Raw genomic sequence first — 19,652 nt, 5'->3', positions numbered from 1 at the left:
AACCTTACCTTTCTTGGACAAGTGCTCTACCAACTGAGTTATCCAAACACGACTCACAACCCACCCACATAGCTTTACTTCCACCATCGCCTCATCTCCTACCTTCCGACCTTCACAGAAGTTTTCCTGCATAACTAGTGCGACTAACGCTCCTGGAAGAATGGATGTTGTGGAATCATATCTAGCCATAGACCAGAGGATTGTCTCCAGAATGAATTTTCAATCTGCAGTAGAGTGTGTGCTGATCTGAATCTTCCTGGCAGATTAAAACTGGTGTGCCAGACTGGGACTCAACCCTCAGACCTTTGCCTTTCACAAGCAAGTGGTCTATCAACTGAGCTATCCGACCATGACTCATGCCCTGCAGTTCTCTTGTTCTAGCTCTTTTGATTTATTTAAAGGTGACTATGGTATGTAAAATTAATCGTAAGACAAAATGAAACAGCTTAAAACCTACAAAAAAACATAAGACTAGTGCATACTCTGTGGCTAATTAATGGCTACGGACTTAAGGGTTACTAGTATTGAGACAGGAGAACTAATGAATCATGATCCACCTGTCTCATCTTGCACACTTTAGCACACCAGACCGACAATTCCTTACTACCAGTAACTAGTTTCTCACTAACCATTCTCTACACTTGTTGTGTGACTAGGGCCTTCCTTTGGGTAGACCATTCACCGGGTGCAAGTCTTTTGATTTGACGCCACTTCGGCGATTTGCACGTCTATCTACACTTGTGAAACATGTTGGCGACTGTGTTGTATGAGGCTATTTATAATCATCAGTTTCAGATTGAGTACTAGTCAGGTCTGATTTTATGATAAGTGGTATCAGCACTTGAATGCACTGAAAAGCAGCAATTTTCGACCCTTCCCTGAAAATGTCAAGAACACCCACTACCACCCCCAACAACTAGAAAAATATACATGTTATCAACAAAAAACCCTACACCACAAGAAAGTACATTAAATATCCCATAGGAGACGTCTGCAATATTCAAAATTCTCAAGGAGCAGAGCAAAAACTACGAAAAATGCTTTATGTGCCTTACAGCCAAATGAAACCCCCCCCCCACCCGTCCATCTCTCATCGGCACTAAACTTTCGGTGTATTACGCTTAAAAGATGTTGTTTTGAATGAACTGATAGGAAAACATGTTTGACAGAAATATTAAAAAAATTATATTTACAACATATTAGGTACATGACATAGAATAGAAAGATGGATATGGGATCTGTATGCAGTTATGTATGTATGTCACGAAATAATGAATGTTCAGCCGAAGATTGGGTCATCACTTTGAGTAGGTTGTCCATCTGGAAATGAAAGAAGGCATTTAGTGATAGAATATAGATACAAAAGACATCTAAGTTGAACATGAACGTAACGAGATATGAAGAAATACTTGTACAGGTGTAACAACCTCAGTTTTTTCACTCATCTTCATTTAGCTGTTGGGAGCCCAGCAATGTTTCTTGGCTATTAGAAGATCCAGGTAAAGAGTCAGGCGTTATGGAATGTCCAAGCTAGACAGTGAGTTGTTGCTGTTCTTCAACTGAAAAAATACTAGAATGATATCAATATTATGAAAAGGAAAGTTGCTACCCATCATTTAGTTGAGATTCTGAGTTCCAGATAAGCACAACAAAAAGACTGTCACAAATAAATCTCTCAGCCAGTAAGGCCTTTGTCAAAAATAGACAACACACACACACACACACACACGCACACACACACGCACACACACACACACACACACACACACACACACACACACACACACTCACACTCATGCAAAAACAACTCACACACATGATGGCAATTAAAACAACACTGCGAGCAGCATCACCAGTGCACGATGGGAGTAGCGACTGGATGGAGGTAAGGAGGAGGCTGAGGTGGGGAGGGGGAGGGGTAGGGTAGGGGTGGCAGACAGTGACATTAGTTAGTTGGTTACCTCCACCCAGAAAAGTAAAAAGACTGGGTGTGATGGTGGAATGAGGGCTGTGTAGTGCTGGAATGGGAACAGGGAAGGGGCTGGATGGGTGAGGACAGTGACTAATGAAGGTTGAGGCCAGGAGGGTTATGGGAACGTAGGATGTATTGCAGGTCCAGGCAAAGAGTCAGGTTGTGGAAGGTCCCTGTTGCTGAACATGCTACCAAACATGACATCCTTCATTTCAGTGACTGCTTCACAGCATGTGCCATATGGGTCCTTCCCACCGACATCAGCTTTTCTGAATTGCACAGGTGGGTATTCTCTCTGCAGTTCATCCTATGTTCCCGTAACCCTCCTGGCCTCAACCTTCTTTAGTCACTGTCCTCACCCATCTAGCCCCTTCCCTGTTCCCATTCCACCACTACACAGCCCTCATTCCACCATCGCACCCAGTTTTTTTACTTCTCTCCTTTTCCGCTACCCCTCCCCACCTCTCCCCTGCCATGTGTTTCAACCTGCAGCACTTCACTGTCTGCCACTCCTACCCTACTATTCCTCCCCATCCCTGCCCCAACCTCCTCCTTGCCCCCACCCAGTCGCCACTCCCATTATGCACTCTAGTGCTGCTGCTTGCAGTGTGGTTTCTCTTGCCTGAGACTGCAGTCATGTGTGTATCATTTGCGCATATGTGTGTGTGTGTGTGTGTGTGTGTGTGTGTGTGTGTGTGTGTGTGTGTGTGTGTGTGTGTGTGATCTATTTTTGACAAAGGTCTTACTGGCCGAAAGCTTTATTTGTGACAGTCTTTTTGTTATGCCTATTTGCAGCAGCATCTCTGCTATACGGTGAGTAGCAACTTCTCTTTCCATAGTATCTTTATATTCCATCCTGGATTTTCCATTGTTTAATTGAATGATAAATGTTAATGATAGAGAAAGTGTAATGTAACTGGATAGATAAAAAAATCTGCTCATCAAGTGAGTGGCAGGAGAACACACATACGAAAGGTACTGAAATTTGAAAGCTTTAGGAGAGAGGTTGAAGAGGAAGGAAGAGAGGTGAAGGAAAAGGACTGGTGAGGTTTAGGAAAAGCCACACACACACACACACAGAAAAAAAAACAGGTGAGAGGAGACTTACAGGATGGAATGAGAAAAAAAGACTGATTGCTCTGGACTGCATAAGATGATATTTGAAAACCTGAGAGTTTAAAGGTTGAAGATAGGATAATTCACAAGACAGAGATTACTGCCAAAACATCGTACACAAGTTAATAAGAATGAAAAGCTAAGTGCATTGTATGTGACAGAGGTGGGAAGGAAGTGGTGAAAAATAAACAGGTCAGAAAATGAAGGAGAGTGAAGAAAGGAATAGTTACTGTGAAGAAGTGCCAAGATTGAAGAAATTAATTCAGATTATGTTCGGGTGGGTGGTGAGAACAAAGGACATGTAATGTCAGTTCCTACCTGCGGAGTTCTGAGAAACTGTGTGTGTATGTAGGTGGCTACCCCTTTTCCTAAACCTCACCAGTTCTTTTCCTTCACTCATCTTCCTTCCCCTCTGACCTTTGTGCCAGAAGAATGAGCCACTGGCTATGAAAGTTTTCAAATTTCAATACCCTTCACATGTGTGTTCTCCTGCTGCCACTTGGTACATGTATTTTTTATCCATCCAATTACATTATACTTTCAAAAATTGATTTTTTTCATTGATATATTATGACAACACCCATCAAACTAGGTATAAACAATGTGTGACAACAGCCTACAAAGTAACAGAAAACATGACTTCCACACCTCTTACTGTACTGCAACTCAACAACACACCTTCAGAATTTTCCATCAGGTGCAGCAGTGGATTGGAAACTACTTGGATGCAGAGCAGTGGGGATGGTAGCTGACAAAATACAGGATGGCTCCCATTGCCACACTGAAACCTCTCATTCCTGTGAGGCATCTTCAGCTTATATCTTACCTGGACCTTCTAATGGCCAAGAAACATTGCCTGGGCCACCAACAGCCGAATGGAGATGAGTGAAAAAACTGTGCATTACACTAAGACAGGTATTTCTTCATACATTGATAGATCCCTATACAAATTACGTGTCTTTTGTATCCATATTCTATCACTAAATTCCTTCTTTATTTCCCAATGGACAACCTACTCAAGGTAATGAACCAACCCTGGGCTCAACATTCATTTATTTTGTGAAATATATACATTGCTACATACAGATTCGATATTTCTCTTTCTATTTTGTGTCATGTACAGTACCTAATATGTTGTAAATATCATTTGCTAATTTTATGCCAACCATGTTTTCCCATCAGTTTCTTCTACACAAACTGTTTTAAGTGTAATACACTGAAAATGAAATACTAATGAGAGACAGACTGGTACTGTTTGGCTGTAAGGTGCAGAAGACATCTCTTGTAGTTTTCCTTCTGCTGCCTCCCTGCCTCTGAGAATATTAAATGTTACAGATGTCTCTTGTGGGAAATTTACTGGACTTTCATGTGGCATAGGAGTTTTTGTTGATAACATGTATATTTTTCTAGTTGTAGGAGGTGGTAGTGGGCATTACAACATATTCAAGGAAGGGCCCAAAAATTGCTGCTTTTCAGTGACTATATTGCTCGTCAAGAAATCAAACCTGACTAGTGCATTTTGTAGGAAATTTTATCTACTTTAATTTTGTACAGTATAGTCACCTTCAAAAAAGTTTTTTTTTGAGATACAAGCAAAAAACTGAAAAAAGTGCAAAAATTTTTAAGGTTTTTTTTTTTTCCAGTTTTCATTGTAACGCTGATCTCCAATAAGACCGCAAACATGAAATTAGTATTCAGCACCGTCAAAGATATATAGGACAGGAAAGAAAAATCTTTCACAATTTTGTTATGAAAATGGCTGTTTTAAACAGCAACTGACATGACTACAAAGGTAATGGGCTGAACTGGGAACACCATAACCTCCAAACCTTGAAAATGCTTAGCTCAGTATCAATTTCCATCTGGATAATAACCAAAGTTGGAGGCATCAATATCTAAAACTGGCCCACTTTGACTAATTTGATACACTGATGTGTTTTGGAATCATCTTCTGAGACAATTCACTGCTATCAAAAAAAGTCTTTAAAAAAAGAATGTCAGAGTGGGTATGTGGAGTACCTCCAAGACACTCATGTCATAATCTTTTTACGCAAGTGGTGATATTAACAACTACCTCACAATGCATCTTTTCAGTCATGACATTCATGCTTCACAGTCCTTCTCAGTATGAAACAAATGTCATATTTTGTTTATTTATTTGCTCCAAAGATCATTTTTAGTATACCATTTGTAAACATGATAAAGGACAAGGTAAACGTAATTAATTTACAATTACAGCAGTCACATACACAATATTGGATTTATGGAATATATTGCAAGAAATAAATAAACTACTACTGACAAGCCATCATAACTACTCAGAGTTTGTCATTCATCTCATAATTTTCATTATAGCCTCAAATACACTCACAAAGATATTTCTGAATATTTTTATTTAATTCACCATGGTGTATTATGTTCCTACCATTATCTGTTTGAAACTCTTGTCTATTTTATAGGCGAGTTGTTACATTTGAGATTTTACTTACATTTGCCTTCTTTGCCTGCAACATATTTTTCTAATGGCTAAACACACCTTTGCTAAATAGTTTCCCCTTCCATCTATGTCTCTATCATCTTCGTTTTATAAGCTACAGAACTTGTTTTATTTGGTCTGTTATAACCTCCTATTTTCAAACAAATTCTTATAATCTCTATTTCCTTTATTCTTTATGAAGAGTTAATTTCTTTCGAGCTTTGTATCTATTTTACTCCACATCTTACTAGTCTATGTTCACTAGAACTCTTAGGACTGTCATATTCTGCACAACTTCTTTATTATTTTTACAAAATATAATAACTTTCACTTTTAGTTCTATTTAGCCATTGCTAAGTCTGTTTTACATTTGTTATCCTCTGGAAGAGTGTGTTACAGACAAACGTATTTTTCTTTGCCAGTTCTGCTAATTTATAATCCCTGTCATTTCTGCAATCATTGTCATTGTCCCTTACTGAAGCTTTTGTCCTACTTCCACATTAAAATTCACCACTCTTACCTTTGTAAGCTCTGACATTAAACATCATTTATTAATTATGGTACTGTAACTCTCCACAAAGAACTTCTGTCACTCTGTAATCAGACTGTGAGAACAGTATCAAACGAATCACCCAAGTGAATGCCTTGTACAAGAATAATTCAGTGGACAAATAAATAAATTCGAATAATATCAGTGGAAATATCCTGTTTATTTTTTGGTGACATACTTTTCATGTCAGTTACTTTTTTTAAAAAAATGTTTGTTTATAATAAAGATTTCACCCAAAATTTCCCCCACTTTGTTCTGCAATGAAACAAATGTCCTAAATTTAATTATATTTGGTCTCTGGTTTTTGCTGCACTTCTGATAACAGTTCTACACTCCACTTTATGTTATTTAACTTGTCTTTAACTCTACTAGTTTATAATCTAATCCTAAAGATAACAGACAGAGATAGATTCTAAGGTAAATGTAATTGTTTAATTAACCAGTTTTCATGTAGCAATGTGCATGCACAGACCTGCCCTGATAGACATGTGTGTTAAAGCACGGCTTCTGGAACAGGGAGGTATGCAGGTGCTGGTCTGAATCCACTTGATAGACTTAATGACAATGGACACCCAGTTTGGATGTGGTTTTTAGGTGCTTTTCCATTTTTCACTATGTGAATATTGTACTTGTACTCTAGTTCTGCTTCAGTTACAGAATTTGCAAACATTTAGAAAAACCTTTTTGTCTCTTTCACACAGATAACATGACACATACAGTTAGGATACCCATTCCGTCCATGGCTAATGGGATGGCAGCAGGAAGAGCATCCAGGCATCCTTTAAATTAACTGTGCCACATCTGTTAATAACATGCCAATCCTACACCAATGTGGTACAAAGCCACATGAAAGTGATGAATGACCAGGCACAGAAGTAATTGGGCATGTTCTATTGCTTATAAGTCTTTGCCTGAGTTCTTGCAGTGTACAAATCCCAATGGTCTTTTCCCCAAGCCAGAATACAGCGGAACCTCATGTATTTGGTCCTCATTAATCTGGTTCTCCCTCTCTCTCTAAAAATGTACAACAATTTACACATTAAATTTAAAATCAGCCAGCTGTCATACATGGATCCATACACAAAAAGTTAGATGTGATGTGTACAATGGATAAAGGAGAATGTCGAAAAAAATTTGACACTGAATTTGTTGATGGAACTTCAATGGTGTTAGATTAGACCAATAACTGGAAGGAAATTGAAGACTTTTTTTTTTCAAAATAATGACTCCTGTTTATGAAATTATCACCATTTATCCATCAGCAAACAGTGGCAACAGTGATGATGGACTATCTGATGAAGTTGGCCATCACTATGAAAACATTATGACATATCAGGGGCTGCAATGCAATGTACGTAATAAAGGTTTATTTGGAGCACCACATGGCCTAAATTTCAGGTAAACTAAGGCTGATCGTATGCCTACATGATTTTTTGCACATAAACTCAATGCAGTTCAATTCAATTTATACAGCATCCTTGTATCTCACCATATACAATGATATAGGGATTGATACAAATGGTATTGCCACAAGCCGTGATGCATGCAATGTGGCCTAGTGATTGGCATTGTTTGGGTGTGGCGTTGTTTGGGTGTGATGCCAGTTGCCATTTCAAACCCAAGCACTAGCAGTTATTGTTATTTAGTATTATCATTTCTGGAAGGTTCTTGAAATATCTTTCACTTGCAATGTCTGTATATTCAGGAATATTCATCATTCGTATATATGCCAGTATTCTGGAATATTCGATGTTTGTATAAATACCTGCACTCTCTCTTCAGGTGCGCTCAGTTCTGTTCTGGCTGTATGTTGGAGTCATTAATAAATGTAGGGCCTACTTTCAGTTCTAAATGTCTTCAGAGTTGGACATGATTATGATCTTGACATGACGTTGTTTGATGGAGATGCCAGACACTTCAAAATATGTACATCATCATGGCTCCAATTAGGCACTGTAGAATCTGTCAACTACATGGACAGGAACTGGAATACAAGCGTGGACTCCAAAACAGCAGTAGCTCACCTGTATATATGGCATCTATCAGTGTTTCCCAGAGATCCTGCTCAGGACCAGGCAAAATAGTTAAAAGAATTCTACCATGTCACCAAATACTACAGGTGGGATGACTTGATTTGTTTGGCAAATGTGTAGTTTTATTTGGAAGTCTCAGTCCAGCAGTGGTTTGAGAACAATGAAGAGAAGCTCAATAGCTGGGAGAAATTTCAGGCCACACTGAAGAAAATGTGTGCCAAAATCAGCAGTAAGTCTGCTTAACAGGAGAGCACCAGAAAAAGGGGGTTCAACATGGGAAAGCAAGTCATACATACAGAATGTTTTGGCCCTGTGCTTCATCACGAATCTGAATGTGACAGGAGCTAATAAAATCTCACACTTGATCAAAGGAGTCACACAAGTCATGTACAAAGCTCTTCTGGTAAAGCATCTTATAAAACCCAAGGAATTTGTCAAGGGGTGCCAGCGAATTGAGGAAATGCAGCAGGAAAGTGTGATGAATATGGTATGACTGATTGTAAAATGCAGTTCCTATGGCAGTTTTGGAAGACCACCATGAGCTCATCTCTCTTATGTACCACACAGTAAAAGAAGAAATATGACAATGTATGCCACCCAAAAATATTGGACCAAGTACACAAGAGATAGTAGCCATGAATGTCAACTCCACATGTCAGGAAGTAATACAGAATGCCAAGAAGAGGTATATCTATCTTTAGCATCAATCACCATCACTAGTTGAATGTACCATGAAGAAACGACTCAACCAACTCAAGTCATCAAAGCGTCTGAACAATGCCGATGCAACCATCTCCTCCATGAAGTACATCACTCCACAGAAGAACAGACAATTGGAGGACAGAAGACAACATGCCAGGAAGTTTTCCCCATGGATGCCCTGGACATGTTTTACTGCAGAGAAAGAAGGCAAGTTTTTGATGACTACAATGTCACGAGACATCAATCATGACAACATTTATAATCATGATAATCAACTGCAGAAAATTATAGTCAACTTGTGCAATGAGCTCATTGACGTACCCTGGACAAGGTCACTCCCAAACATGCAATGGCCATTCCACATCACCATACAGAGGTACCAGCCACTCACTTAGCCACTGACTTCAGGAAACAAAGAAGGACAACCACCTACAGAGGTGAGCCCCCACAGATACAATCTTCTATGGATGACAGTAACCAAGATGACAGGAAATCTCACTGACGTCACTTTTGACAGCCAAACTCTCTGAGTGCTCGTCAAATCAAGGGGCTTCCTTTTCTGTTATTTTGTTGCTTATCATCATCAGCTAAAGAATATTATGTTCTGTGATACAGAAATGGTTCTGTTAAAATCACAAATGGGAATTTAACTTGGTTTATATAGTTCAAAAGGAATCCACGATACCATGAACACACACATAGCTCCAAAACTCGGTACTGGAAGTTACAGTTGACGTACGTACCTTAGAGGCAAGTATGTCACTGACGTTTTATGGTGCATTTCTGCTCTGTGCGTGTCATTTGTCCTATGTAAGATTTTCTGCATTCACACAGAATTCTGTAAACGCCTGCATTGCACAGCTCTAAGTCATCTTTAACAGATCCCAGTAGTGCCAACATTTCAGGAGGAGGATGAAAAACTGCTTTAACTTTATGTCTTCTTAATATTCTGACTATTTTGGCTGAAATATTTCCAGTGTATGGTAAATAATGCCTCATCCTTTTGTTTGTCTTGTCATTTGTGTGTCTGTAGCACTCTCTGTGCTTGCTGGGATGCATATACATTGTTCTCCAACACAGTCTGCGAATGATCCAGTTCCATTTACAGACCATTAGCATCCAAGATGACATGATCTTGGTTGATTAAGGCCTTTAGAAAGACCATCATTTGTGCCAGATGGTGGCAACTAGTAACTTGCAGATACAGGTCTTTATGAGTGGGCTTTCGAAACACCAAATGTCCAGTATGTCATCGCTCTTCCTTTGCGCCAAAGTGTTTAAAAATGACAAGCACTCATTTTTCTCCATCTCCACAGTAAATTCCATGTTCTCATGTATGGAGTTCTTGGAGAATGTCCAAGCCATGAGGCCAAGCTATAAAAGTGTCATCAATGTACCACCAAAACACTGCTGATTTTAAAATAGCTGAGGCAAGTGCTCGCTCCTCAAAATCTTCCATAAAACGATTGGCCATCAGGGGAGACAAAGGGCTCCCCATGCTAGCACTGTCAGAGTGTTCAAAAAGCTTGTTGTTACATAAGAAGTACATTGAGGAGAGAGTGTGCTCAAATAAATCTGTAATGTCAGCCCCAAACCTATTGCTGATTCAATGCAGTGAGTCCACCAGAGGCGTATTTGTAAAAAGTGAAAGAATATTGAAAGTATCAGGTCATTGCGTCCAGCTTAAGTGACTGAAGTCACTAGAATTTCTTATACTGCCCCCATATTGCTTACTATAGAATTTAAAGTTACACCTTCTTTGTGGACCTTGAGCAGTGCATACAGAGTAGGGGAACTGAGCTGTTTGGTCTCAGGCTCTTAATGACCTCCTTGGGTTGAGAACTGTTAGATAGGAGTTCTCCAGTTTTTCGCATCCCTTGGTTGGTAAGACTCTTACTAATTTTGTGATCCACTGAGTCCCTCAATAAAACATTGATCTCATTGATATAGTCCTCCTGTGGCATGAGAACAGTAGCATTACCTTTATCCAACTTGAGTAGAGCTGTATCAATGTCTGCCAAGATGTTACTCTTTGGTGTTGTGGCATAATAGACGTAAAACAAAGCATAGGGCTATAGGCAGAGAGATGGTGAAGTGACTGTATACCATGGAGGTTCCCTTCCATTATGAACTGTTCTACGGGGTGCATATCTATCCAGTGATGGTAAACTATTCTTTTAAACATGAGCCAGAATTCCTCTACATGCTCCTGCCCTGTTCTGAAAGTTTAAAGTTCCTCACTAAGATACAACACTACTGATTTTTTATCTAGTTTACTGAACATGTGTATCTTTCTGCTGGTTTTAGTTGTCTTTCATACTTTGGTAACCATTGTTGCCACAGCCATATTATGGTCACTGATACCAGGTTTGATGCGGACATCCTCAAAGAGGTCATGCCTATTTGTTGCCATTACATCCAATGTATTTCCATCACGAGATGTTCTATGTAGTTTTCAGAGAAGGCATTTACTAAAGGTTCACAGGAAGTTTTATCGCGCCCACCACTAACAAAACTGTAATTTTCCAATTAAGTTAATTGTTGGATGATTTAAGTCTCCAGTGCTGATTACAGTGTGTCTGGGGAACTTACGCAAAAGTGAACTGAGGTTTTCTCTAAAGTTTTTGGTTATGTCAAGAAATGAGTTTGGTGGGTGACAGAAGGATGCAATTATTATTTTATATGTACCCCTGATATTGAGTCTTGGCTGAACGATCTCAAATGCAGCTTCAATTTTTGCCTCGGTGGACTTGAGTTTCTTGTTTACTGCAACAAATACTCCACCTCCATATCCCATTTGCCAATCCTTTCGAAATACCTAAATTTTCCCCAAAAATCTCACTGATGTCAATTTCAGGTTTCAACTATTTTTCTGTAGGCACCGTAAATATCGATTCAGGCAGGCTAGAAAAAATCTTACCTTCATAGTCTCAGTTGTTATTAAATGTTAAAATGAAGGACTAAGTAAGGAACACGTATTTTTTTGTTTTCTCCAAAAAAAAAAAAAAAAAATGTACTCCAAGATGCAACTCTCCAAAGATGACACTGCAAACACCATTTTGAAGATGCGAATTTTGTCAAATTTTTGTTGGGATTTTTTTATTTGAAAGATAATTGCTTTATGATTACAAAGAAATCCTACATTTGGACTTAAATGTCAAAGTTCTTTTACTATAGCATTCTAAACATTTTTTATAATTTAGGGAATTTTTTTTTTCAAAAATGCCAATCCATAAACTTTTGATTTTTTTTCTGTTGATTAGTATGATATAGTTCCACAATCCCTGAAAAAGAGAGCTTCCACTTTTAGGTTGAACAGGTTTTATAAACAACTGAAATTTTTGTCATACACAAAACCTGTTTTATTACCACATTATCACATAATAGGCTCATAAAAATCAAAACCTAGCCTTATTTAACATAATTTTAGTTTTGAAAGATGAGTAACAGCCTCATTTTTCAAGCATTTTAAATGGCTGAAAAATGTATGTGAAAGGTCCAAAGGCTTAAAGGTTTCAATTTATACAACTTTTGTGCACTCTGTTTCGTACAGAAATTAGCCAGTTAAAATGCGTTCCACATGTTGTGACTCGCCGATCTTTCAAAGTTACGTGAATTCTCTACATGCGACACTGTCTGCCAGCCATGCAGCAGCAGCGCCACCTAAACGGCCAGCCAGCCAGCGGCCGCTAGACTTGGACTCAGTTATGATTTGACTGTTAAAGTGTACACACGTCTTACTCTGTTTACTTGATCTGTGACTTTCATGTATTGTGTCTTCCTTGACAAACATGAAAGTCTCTGTTCCTTTCATGGATTTCACCTCAAATGTATCCGTTGTTGTCGCAATTGGCTCCTTTGAAAGATCCTCCGTCCTTGTCCTTTGCTGAAATGTGCTCACTTTTGTCCATCTATTTTCAAAATCAAACGCATGTGGTGGCCTCTTGTGATGCCTTTTACTGTTGTCAAAAACAACCGAATCAATCCTATCATGCTTGTGCTGCTGAACTTCACGGCCTCAGTAGAAAGTGTCAGTTTGTTACTGAAGTTCACAAAGAATCCTACGCCGATTCCATGGTACGGGATGCTATTATCCGATCGGCGCCCGACAAAGAAGTTAGGCAACGTGCCCTTCAGTTGGCAAATCCGACTCTAGATGAAGTCCTATCCATCGCTCAGTCTTTTGAAATTTCTCACGCCGCTGGAGCGCAAATAGAGGCATGGGGCGACGTCAGGGAAATAAAACTTCTGTGCGATGTTGACAAAGCATGTGGCATGTCCCCGCCGGCCGACATGGCCGCAGTATGCTCCCAAACGCAGCCTCGGCCTAACCGTAAACAAGCCTCTAAGAAACTGCAGCAAAACCCACAGCAACTTCCTTCATGTCCGCGGTGTTTTACGAAACATTCACGAGAAGATTGTCCACAACGTTGGGCCGTGTGTCACAAATGCAAAAAAAAAAATGATCATGTGTCATCCGTTTGCAAATCCGACCGCATACATGATGTTCATGAACATGACACTGATTCTGATTCTGTGTTGTCTGTCAATTGTACTTCTTCCCTTTCAGGGAAGTTATTCCTCACTGTCCAAATACTTGGTCGAGATGTTCGCTTGCAGGTGGATACTGGTTCTGCTGCCACTATTATCAATTCTCAGACATATCTTGAGTTGGTTTCTCCAATCCTGTCACCTGTCACTAGGCAATTACGGACTTACAATAAACAGAAGATTTCTCGCTTGGGACAATTTGATGTTGAGGTATATTACAAATCTGTCGTTCGCACTTTCCCATATTTGTGGTCGACCATAGTAACGCAGAGAATCTTTTTGGTTTCGATGCCTTTCACGTTTTTGTATTCTCCATAGATGACTCTGTCAATATCGTCTCTGATGCTATTCCTTATGCTCAATTGGATTCCTTGTCGACGACATTTTCATCCCTTTTTTCTCCTGGGTTAGGCCATCCAAACGACTTTGAAGCTCATATCACGCACAAACCCACTGCTCAGCCTAAGTTTCTTCAGGCTCAGCCCATTCTTGTGACCCTTCATGATCAGATCAAATGGGAGCTGGATCGTCTCACTGCTTCAGGGTTCTTGCTTCCTGTCACTTCCAGTGAGTGGTCCTCTCCTGTCGTTTTCGTTGCTAAGCCAAATGGTGATATTTGTCTCTGTGGCGATTTCAAAGCCACTGCAAATGCTCAATGCCTTATCAACACTTACCCTATGCCTCAACCTGAAGAATTGTTCACTAAACTTGCTGGAGGCCAGTATTTTTCTAAACTTGACCTGTCAGAAGCTTATCATCAACTTTCTCTCGACGCTGCTTCCCGGCAGTTTCCGGTCCTTAACACGCCTTTCGGCCTCTATCAATACCAACGATTGCCATTCGGAGTTGCCAGTGCCCCTGCTCTCTTTCAGCGATTCTTGGAACAATTATTGCTTACTGTCCCTGGGTGTATAAATTACCAGGACTACATTGTTGTCACTGGCTCCACCACTGACGAACATCTTCAAAATCTCCGCACACTTTTTCATGTCTTACAGACTGCTGGACTTAAGTGTAATCTTCAGAAATCAAAATTTTTTCAGGCATCTATCACGTACTTGGGGTTTCAACTCTCTCGGGATGGTATTCGTCCACTTCAACAAACTTTTGCTGCAATCGATGCTCTTCCTCGCCCTACATCTTTTAAGGAACTGCAGGCCTTCTTGGGGAAAATAGCATACTATCACAAGTTTTTACTGTCTGCTGCTTCGGTGGCTCAGCCATTCCATTGCCTGTTGCATAAAAACGTGCCTTTTCACTGGTCTGCGTCATGCGATGCAGCTTTCCAGAAATTGAAGACTATGCTGAAACAGGCCCAGTGCCTGGCTACTTATCAACCTGGCCAACATCTTGTCCTTGCCACGGACGCCTCTCAATACGGGGTCAGTGCAGTCCTTGCGCACCGTTTTTCTGATGGTTCTGAACAACCCATAGCTTATGCCTCCAAAACACTCACGGATGCCCAACAAAAGTATTCTCAAATTGAAAAAGAAGCTTTGGCCATTATTTATGCTCTTCATAAGTTTGGTGTTTTTCTCTATGGATCCAAACTTCATCTCGTTACGGATCACAAACCAATTGTTTCCTTGTTTCATCCATCAACGGGCTGCACACCGCCTCCAGCGTTGGGCTCTTTACTTGTCTAGTTTCAATTATGAGATTCATTTCTGGCCGACAGCTCAACATGCGAATTCCGGTGCACTATCTTACCTTCCCATGGGTCCTGATCTGGCATTCGATAGGGATGAACTTCTGTGTTTCCACCTGGATGTTGCCAAGCAGCAGGTTGTGGACGGGTTCCCCATCACCGGGGACCGGCTGACGGCTGCTACGGGTTCTGACACTACCATCTCCTGGGTTTTACACTGTATTCAGAAGTGTTGGCCAGATCGTCCATCCGCTAAGACTTCTGATGCGTCGCAGAACTACTACGCTTCGCGTTAGCGGCTCACAGCTAGGGGTGGTGTTATCCTCCTTTCCACCGAAAATGCTTCGCCGCGTGTTGTGGTACCTGCATCTTTGCGTGCTTTCGTCTTGCGCCTCCTTTACCAAGGGCACTGGAGTGTGTCTCGCACAAAATCTCTGGCGCGCTGTCATGTGTACTGGCCTGGCATCGACTCTGAAATCACACACATGGTCACTGCCTGCAGCCCTTGTGCGTCACAGGCCGCCGCCCCGAAGTCATCCTCGTCTCCGTGGCCTTCGCCTGAGAAGCCCTGGGAGCATATTCATGCTGACTTCGTGGGACCTTTTTTAGGTACTTATTGGCTTCTCGTTACTGACGCCTACTCTAACTTTCCTTTCATTGTCCGTTGCATGTCGCCTACCACCGCAGAAACCACCAATGCTCTAGCTTGCATTTTCTCTTTGGAAGGCCTTCCCTCTACTCTTGTTACTGATAATGGTCCGCAATTTGCCTCTTCCGATTTTGCGGATTTTTGTGCCCGTCACGGCGTCATGCATGTCACGGCCCCTCTGTTACATCCACAGTCAAACAGTGAGGCTGAACGACTGGTCCGCACATTTAAGGCTCAGATGAGGAAACTCCTGACTTCTTCTGCTGATGATGCGCTTCTCCAATTTCTGGCTTCTTACCGTTTCACACCCATGGGCCACCACAGCCCAGCTGAGCTCTTACATGGCTGACCGCCCCGCACACTACTTCATCTTCTGCGGCCTTCCACCTGATGGCTGCGAGTGCCTTCGCTTGGCCGATTCACCGCCGACGACCTTGTATGGGTACGGGGATATGGTAGGCGGCCAAAATGGAGTCCTGGCCGCATCTTACAACACTGTGGCCAACACCTGTATGAAATTCAAATGGACACGGGTGTCGCAGTGCGTCGTTCGGACCAGCTTCGGCCTCGTCTGCCGGCAACGCCTGTTCCAGATGTCGCTACACCACCTTCAGCTCTACCTGATGCTCGGGATACTGGACTCTCTCATTACTCACAATGCAGTCCTCTCACCATCATGTCGGTGCCAGCACAAGAACTGATGCCACCAGGAGACATGCCCATGCATGAACCAGATGACCATCATCTGTCGGAGCAACTCTACTCGCCTCCTTCTCCTACGGACACGGACACATCGCCCATGTCTCCTGTTATAATAACCGGAGTTGCAGCAACGGGCAGATTGGTGCACGGAGCCCCAGCGGATTCGACCCCCACGTCTCCTGTCATCTCAACCCGTTATCATACGGGAAGCCTCCTCCTCGAGACTTTACGACCAGTCAAACAACACCTATGGACGTTAGCAATCTACAGGCCACCTCCATCAAGACCTGTGCAAAAAATTCAAAGGGGGGGAAAGTGTTGTGACTCGCCGATCTTTCAAAGCACCACCACGCAGTTACGGGCGTCCTCTATATGTGGCACTGTCTGCCAGCCATGCAGCAGCAGCGCCACCTAAGCGGCCAGCCAGCCAGCGGCCGCTAGACTTGGACTCAGTTATGATTTGACTGTTAAAGTGTACACAAGTCTTACTCTGTTTACTTGATCTGTGACTTTCATGTATTGTGTCTTCCTTGAAATATATTTGTTCAACTTGAAGTTATTACACCACACTTCAGTATCTTCCTTTGATATAGAGTGATGCCTTCCTGTTGAACCAATAGGAACTGGAGCACTTACAATTTTCAAAACATTGTGAACAGGAAGTGAGCACTGATGGTGTTGTTGCTGTCCTTCAGCTGGAAACCTGTATCCAGCATCTGGTAAATGTGATAGCATAAAGTTCACTGCAATTTCGTTCAACTCATAACTGGTGTCATTAATCTCTGCAACCCAGCACTCGCAGTCCCACACACATGCCACAAACATCCCCCTTCTCAGGTTGTGAATCTGAATATTATCCTGCTGTTTCTGAAGTGTTGGCCAAACGAACAAAATTTCTTCTTTCTTGCTCTTTAAAGTGCGTGCAATATAAGTTCGCCCATCACTTTGAGTCCAAAAATGTGTCTTCTGAATTCCTTTCACAGGAGTAGTTTGTTTGGACCATTCTTCTTTTTTGTGCTCACAGAATTCTTTGATTTCCTCTTTGGACAAAAGAATGAGGGCTGTGGATGTCTAAGATTTCATGACCCTCATAAAATCCTCAGCATTCTGAATCACAGCTGTATTTGGTCAGGAAAGATTATGTTTTGTAGCATGGTGCTTCAGCAGGCCTCCTACACCATCACAAGACCCTTTCTCGTGACCAGTAGCACTGTATACCCAGTCAGTGGGCGCAAGTGACTTATTCAATTCAAACAGCTGGTAATGATTTTTAAAATGACTAGGAGCACCATCAGAAATAATGATGATCTTCTCCACCCCTGTTTGCACTTAAAGAATTTTGCACACTGCTAGCAAAGCATGTGCTGAGCCATGTCCTGTGTGATCACTTATTACTGCAACACTTGTGGTCTTGTTTTGAAACTATGTCACTCCTAAAAAAATTGAAACCTGGTCATTACTCCAATGATACTCTTGTGGGAGTATTACAGACCAATTCTCAGCAAAATCACAGTGAAGCACTAACCATAGTTCTTCAGCCAGTACACACCATTTCACTTCTGCAATGTGTTGTTGTTGCAATTTCTTCAGATGCTGGTGTGTTACTGCTTTCACTGACCATTTACCAAGTTCATCAATGAAACTGTCAAAGGCAACAGTTTTCTCAATTAGTTTATTTTCCTCCCATGTCACGTGTGTAATTTCTGCAGAGTTATCTGCTACATCTTCCAGGACAAGTGTCTATGAAGACAGTCCTCCCTTTCCAGGGTAGTCACCACATTCTTGAAACAAACAAGTCTCTTGCTCTATGTCACAGACTACTAATGACTTGACACACCCAACCAAGGTGTCATATATCATGTGCTCCAGTAAGTTCTTCAAAGTTACCACACAAAGTTCAAAATTCACACAGTACACACATAAACAGACATCTCTAAGTGGGTTTGGGACTACCCACTTAGGTCGTAGTGCATACAATTTTGATCTTCCAAAATATGAAGTTGTACAGTTGCTCTTAAAAATTGCAAAAGTTTCTTTAACACTGCTCATCATGTAACTCTTAACTTTCACAACTTTCTGACCTTCAATTATTACAATGAAAGTGTCATTTTTGTTGACACTCTAGCGAGAACAGTCCCATTTATCTTCCAAATAAAATGACTGCACTATTTGAACTTGAGCTGCTTCTACAGAATGACCATAATAGGGATCTGGTCTTCCAAAGACTCCTTTTACAGACCTCATATTTCTTGATTTATCTACCATGTACTTTGATACTGATCGAATGTGGTTCAATTAAAACTTGCACCTTTTCACTGTAGGACGCACAATATTCAACAGCTGAATCAATATTTGTGAAAAATTCCTGGTAAGAGTGCTTTAGTTCATTTTCTTCTGAAGATGGAAGAGTGTGGTCAGTTTTGCTGTAGTGTATTCGTCCATAGCTTTAGTAGCTTCTCTGTGTTTTCTTGATGCATAAATAGAGCTTATGACTCGACTTCACTGACCACGGTTTCTTAACAGGACTGGCACCTACCTGTGTAGTTGACTGATTCAGGGTATTTAATTCTTCCTCTATTGATGCAAAATCTGCACCGTGGGAGGCTTCATCTTGTTCAGATACTATCACTGTTGTTATTCTGTCAAAACATTTAGAACACAAAAAGTTGTCTCCGGAAACATCTTCACTTTGAAACAGTCTTCAAATGAGAACACTTATTCCCAACCTGAACAAAGTCTGTTTTTTTTGTTTTTTTTTTGTATGTCTTATATATCACTCTTTTATGGATATGCAAATAGTCAACACACTACACTCTCCTGTGGCCCCAGTCAGAAGACATTTCAAACAGTCCTTTTCACAAAACACACTGCAACTTTGTCAACTGGCAAATTCTTGACAAAAACAAAGAAATCACTGGATGGTCTCATATTTCTTAGAAGCCTCTTCAGTAAACAAATTAGCACTGAACAACTACAATACAGAAACCTGCAATGAACAGCCACGACAAAGAAACAGACAAGAAACTACAACGAAGTGTACGAAATATCTGCAACAATGAAAGTGAAAAGAAATAAATGCAACAAAGAAACTGATAAGAAATAACTACAACAAATACAATAGAAATAAAATTGTAATGAAGAAATTAGTAAGAAACAACTTCAGTGAAGACATAAATTATCCTTGAAAGTTAAAAACGCGATTTTTTAAAATTGTGGCGGTTATCGACTGGAAGAGTCAACCGCCTCATCTTTG

The 19,652-nt window shown here is 40.9% G+C and overlaps 1 protein-coding gene across 3 annotated transcripts in view; it reads right to left on the bottom strand.

Moving 5' to 3' along the window:
* The window catches only part of LOC126458486 (leucine-rich repeat protein SHOC-2-like), a 180,679-nt gene that overhangs the window by 89,625 nt on the left and 71,402 nt on the right, over window positions 1-19,652 (bottom strand). The window lies entirely within an intron of this gene.

The sequence above is a fragment of the Schistocerca serialis genome, chromosome 2 (assembly GCF_023864345.2).
Source record: "Schistocerca serialis cubense isolate TAMUIC-IGC-003099 chromosome 2, iqSchSeri2.2, whole genome shotgun sequence".
Lineage (NCBI taxonomy): Eukaryota > Metazoa > Arthropoda > Insecta > Orthoptera > Acrididae > Schistocerca > Schistocerca serialis.
This window is presented reverse-complemented; position numbering and strand designations above follow the sequence as displayed.